Raw genomic sequence first — 6,000 nt, 5'->3', positions numbered from 1 at the left:
TACATAGATCCCTTAAAATTGCCACCCAAGTGGACAGGGTTGTTAAGAAAGCATGTGGTGTTTTGGCTTTCATTAACAGGGGTATTGAGTTTAAGAGTCGTGAGATCTTGTTGCAGATTTATAAAACTTTGGTTAGACCGCACTTGGAATACTGCGTCCAGTTCTGGTCGCCCTATTATAGGAAAGATGTGGATGCTTTGGAGAGGGTTCAGAGGAGGTTTACCAGGATGCTGCCTGGACTGGAGGGCTTATCTTATGAAGAGAGGTTGACTGAGCTCAGACCTTTTTCATTGGAGAAAAGGAGGAGGAGAGGGGACCTAATTGAGATATACAAGATAATGAGAGGCATAGGTAGAGTCGATAGCCAGAGACTATTTCCCAGGGAAGAAATGACTAACACGAGGGGTCATAGTTTTAAGCTGATTGGAGGAAAGTATAGAGGGGATGTCCGAGGCAGGTTCTTTACACAGAGAGTTGTGAGAGCATGGAATGTGTTGCCAGCAGCAGTTGTGGAAGCAAGGTCATTGGGGACATTTAAGAGTCTACCGGACATGCATATGGCCACAGAAATTTGAGGGTGCATACATGAGGATCAGTGGTCGGCACAACATCGTGGGCTGAAGGGCCTGTTCTGTGCTTCCAAACTGTCTGCCAATCCACCAACTTTAGTGTCATCTGCAAACTTACTAACCCATTTACCTATGCCTGCGTCCAAATTGTTTATAGAAATGACAAACAACAATAGTCCCAAAACAGACCCTTGTGGCACCACACTAGTGACCAGACTCCAGGCTGAATATTTTCCATCAAGCACCACTCATTGCCTTCTTACAGAAAGCCAGTTTCTAATCCAAACTGCTAAATCACCTCCAATCCCATGCCTCCGCATTTTCTCCAATAGCCTACCATGTGGAATCTTATCAAAGGCTTTGCTGAAGTCCATGCACACCACGTCAACTGCCATACCCTCATCCACATGCTTGGTCACCTTCTCAAAAAACTCAATGAGGTTTGTGAGACAATGACCTGCTCTTGACGAAACTATGTTGACTATTTCCAATCAAATTGTTGCTTGCTAGATGATTGTAAATCCTATCTCTTATAATCCTTTCCAAAACTTTTCCTACAACAGACATAAGGGTCACTGGCCTATAATTACCTGGGTCATCTCTACTGCCCTTCTTGAACATGGGCACAACATTTGCAATCCTCCAGTGCTCGGATACTAAACCTGTAGACAATGGCGGTTCAAAGATCATGGCCAAAGTCTCCGCCATCTCCTCCCTAGCTTCCCAGAAAATTCTCAGAAGACTCCCATCCAGCCCAGGGAACTTACCTACCTTCACACTTTCTAGAATTGATAACACCCCTTCCTTACTAACCTCAATCCTTTCAAGTCTAATAGCCAGGATCTCAGTCTTCTCCTCTACAATATTCTCCTTTTCCTGAGTGAAAACAGATGAGAAATATTCGTTTAGCACCTCTCCGATCTCCACAGGCTCCATACACAACTTCCCACTTCTGTCTTTCACAGGCTCTATTCCTACCGTTGAGGAAGTTAAAATGTCAAGGGGGGAGGGTCAGTTCCATGCTTTGCTTCTCTTCCAGGGCACTTTGGGAACTTTCTGGTTAAAAATCTCACTACCAAAAAAAAACTTACTGCAACAGCAACTGAAAGCCTGTACTCTTTCAAACCACACATGTGGATTCCCCCATTCCAAGTAAGCCTAGACAAAACCTTTGTCCTTTCCAGCCAGGACTACTAGCCTTGGGCCCAACCCAGCTAGCTGCCTCCCTCTCCCATTGTCTCACTTCCCCTCCATATTAGCATAGGTATGTAAATTCCCCCCCCCCCCGTTACCTCATCTCCATATTAGCATAGGAGAAAGTGAGGTCTGCAGATGCTGGAGATCAGAGCTGAAAATGTGTTGCTGGAACAGCGCAGCAGGTCAGGCCGCATCCAGGGAACAGGAGGATCGATGTTTCGGGGATAAGGCCGAGGAAGGGCTTATGCCCGAAACGTCGATTCTCCTATTCCCTGGATGCTGCCTGACCTGCTGCGCTGTTCCAGCAACACATTTTCAGCTCCATATTAGCATAGGTATGTGAGTTCCCCATTTGTGGCAGGCAAAACCTTTCTGCTTTACTTCCTTTCCATTAACACATAATCATGGAAGATATGATAATCGGTTTCTATTGTCCATTCACACATTATTACAGGACATCGACATTCATCAGGTTTTGTAAAATTATAATTGCCTGCTTTAACTTATGTGATGTCAATCATCCGTGTGACTAATAAGTCTTTGTTCAATTCCTATAAAATATACTGTCTCTGGGTGTAAGTAAGAGATTCGTGAAGAAGAGCTGCTACAAGTAGGAACTCGGCCACTTTAGTGATGCTTTGAATCTCTTGCTGGCTATCCGATAATAAAGCTACTGTTGTTGAACAGAAACTTGTGTCGTCCAGATTTGTCGAAAAAAGCAGACATCAACACCCTTGTCATCCTTCTTTTCCTCACATACCTATAGAAAGCTTTAGGGTTTTCCTTTATTCTACCTCCTAAAGACTGCTAATGTCCCTTCCTTGCTCTTCTTAACTCTCTCTTTAAATCCTTCCTAGCTAATGTGTAACTCTCCATCGCCTCATCTGAACTATCTTGTCTCAACATTACATAAGCCTCCCTCTTTTGCTTAACAAGAGATATAATTTCTTTAGTAAACCACAGTTCTCTTATCTTATCACTTCCTTCCTGCCTGACAGGGACCTATCTATCAAAGACACGCAGTATCTGTTCCTTAAACCAGCTCCACATTTTGATTGTCCTCATCCCCTGCATTTTGCTGCCCTATTCTATGCCTCCGAAGTCTTGCCTAATCGCATTATAATTGCCCTTCCCCCATCTATAACACATGATCTGGTACATTACCAAATACCAGATCTAGTGTGGCTTCCCCTCTTGTCGGCCCTTTGACATACTGTGCCAGGAAACCCTCCTGCACACATTGGACAAAAACTGATCCATCCAGCATAATAGTTGTAGCATTTTCAATCAATGTTGGGGAGGTTAAAGTCCCCCATAATGACCACCCTGTTATTTTCACTTCTGCCCAGAACCAATATACCAATCCTCTCCTCTAATCTATGGACCTTTGCGGAGGCCTATAAAAAAACTCCCAGCAGTGTGACCTCTCCTCTCCTGTTTCTAACCTCAACTCATACCACCTCAGTGGACAAGTCCTCGTCAAAATTTCTTTCAGCCACCATTATACTGTCTTTGACTAATAAAGCCACATTCCTCCTCTTTTACCACCTTCCCTGATCTTAATGAAAGATCTAAACCCTGGAACCTGCAACATCCATTCCTGACCTTGCTCTATCCACGTCTTAGAAATGGCCACAACATTGAAGTCCCAGGTAACTATCCATGCTGCAAGCTCACCTACCTTATTCCAGATACTCCTGGCTTGGAAATATATTGCCGTTCCTTCACAGTCATTGGGTCAAAACTGGACTGCAGCGATTCAAGAAGGCAGCTCACCACCACCTTCTTAAGGGCAAATAGGGACGGGTATCAATGCTGGCTAGCCAGCGATGCCCAAGTCCCACAAATTAATTTTTAAAAACAGCCAAATTTGCTACGTTTTTCCAGCACTCTGCGTTTTTTTCTGATCTCCAGTATCCACTTTTTAAAAAAAAACTAGACTAATTCCTAGAATGGGAGAAAGTGAGGACTGCAGATGCTGGAGATCCGAGTCAAGAAACGTGGTGCTGGAAAAGCACAGCAGGTCAGGCAGCATCCGAGGAGCAGGAGAGTCGACGTCTCGGGTATAAGTCCTTCATCAGGAATGGGTTTGATGAAGGACTTTTGCTCAAAACGTCAACTCTCCTACTCCTTGGATGCTGCCTTACCTGCTGTGCTTTTCCAGCGCCATACTTCTCAATTAATTCCTAGAATGAGTCATTTGCCTTATGGGGAAAGGCTAGACAATATAGGCTTTGTATCCTCTGGAGTTTAGAATGGTCAAAGTTGACTTAATTGAAACATACAAGATCCTGAGAGGAATTGATCAGGCCAATGTGAAAAAAAAAGAGGTCATCCATGTAGAATCAAAATAAGAATTCTTTTTCTGTCAGAGGGTTGAGAGGCTTTGGAATTCCTTTCCTCAAAAGGCAGTGAATGTAGCACCTTTTAAGGTAGAGGTAGATACCAACGTGATGGAAGATTATCATGAGTGTGCGCGGATATAGAGTTGATGCTAAAATCATTTTATTCAATAGCATTGCAGGCTTGAAGGGTCATGCTCGTTCCTTGTTTGAATGATTAGCTTCAACATCTCTTCCATTTACGCAATGTTTAAGGTCAGTACTACCAAGCAATTATCTTAGGATAGGAATGGAACCAGGAAAGAGCAGGTCCTCTTGTCCCATGTTGGAAGATAATGGAGATTTATTGGAGGAGGATGATTTTTGTTAACAATGTTAAAGGCTGCAGAGAGGCTGGGAATGACTAGAAAATACAGTTTATCACAGTAACATCACTAAAGATTTCACACACGTCTTAAAACAGCAACTTATTTCCCCAAAGTATGTGGACATATGGACATGCATACAGAGGAAATATAGCACATAAAGATGCAGGAGGTAAAATGTTCAAGGACTTGAGAGAGGAAAGGGAAAGTGGAGAGGAATTTCTAAGAAGGTTGGTGACCCCTTCCTTGAGGAAGAGGGGGACAATATCTTAAGAGGACGAATTGCTAAAACTACTAGACAACATTGGAATCAAGTGTGAAGATTAAGTGATCAGTACTTAATAGAAAGAAGGTAGAGAGCAGAAGGTGAGTTTAAATGACAAAATGAGCCCAAAAATAATAAAGGTGAATGAAATAGAAATGAGAGAAAAGTGACCATAGTTCTATTAATTTTAAGGAGTTATGGAGAAGGACAAAACTGGTCCAAGGTTTAAGTTTTAAATTGGGGCATGGTGAAATTTGATGGAATCAGTCAGGAGCTTGCAGGGATTGATTGGAGTAGTTTGTTTGTAAGCAAAGGGACCTCCGTCAAGTGGGAGGCCTTTAAAAGTGTGGCAGCTAATGTTCAAGGTCTTGATGTTCCTGTGAGGGTGAAGGGCAAGGCTGGCACGACTATGGATGACAAGAGATATTGAGGCTTTGACCAGAAAGGAGAAGACTTGGCTCAGGTACAGGCAGCTGGGATCAAGGGAATCCCAGGAGGTATAAAAGGGATACAGGAATTTACTGAAGAAGGAACAGAGGGACCTTGGCGTTCAGGTGCACGGTTCCCTGAAAGTGGAGTCACAGGCAGACAGAACAGTAGAGAAGGCTTTTGGTACAATGGCCTTCATCAGTCTGGGTATTGAGTAAAGAAGTTGGGAAGTTATGTTGCAGTTGTACAGAATGTTGGCGAGGCTGCAACTTGGAGTATTGTGTTCAGTTTTGGTCACCTTGCTATTGGAAATACGTTATTAAACTGGAAAGAGTGCATAAGAAATTACAAAGAGGTTGCCAGGACTCAAAGGATTGAGTTATAGGGAGAAGTTGGACAAGCTAGTACTTTTTCGTTTAGAGTGTAAGAGACTGAGGGGGTGTCTTATAAAAGTGTATGAGATCATGAGAAGCATGAATAGGATGAATTCACTCAGTCTTTTTCCCAGGGTTGGAGAATTAAGGATTGGAGGGCATCAGTTAGAGGGGAAACAATAAAAGGGAACCTGAGGGGAAACTTTTTAACACAGAGGGTGCTACGAGCTGCCAGCGGAAGTGGTTGAGATGAGTACAGTAACAATATTTAAAAGGTGTTTGGACAAATACATGGATAGGAAAAGTTTAGTAGAATATAGGCCAAGTGCAGGGAAATGGGTTTAGTGAGGATGGACATTTTGGTCGGTGTGGACCAGTTTGGGCCAAAGGACCTGCCTCTGTGCTGTCAGACTCGAAAAGTACTATTTTAAGACTAGGACAGGGTCTAATGGAAGGAAG

Source organism: Chiloscyllium plagiosum, chromosome 5 (genome assembly GCF_004010195.1).
Source record: "Chiloscyllium plagiosum isolate BGI_BamShark_2017 chromosome 5, ASM401019v2, whole genome shotgun sequence".
In the NCBI taxonomy this organism is placed as follows: domain Eukaryota; kingdom Metazoa; phylum Chordata; class Chondrichthyes; order Orectolobiformes; family Hemiscylliidae; genus Chiloscyllium; species Chiloscyllium plagiosum.
This window is presented reverse-complemented; position numbering follows the sequence as displayed.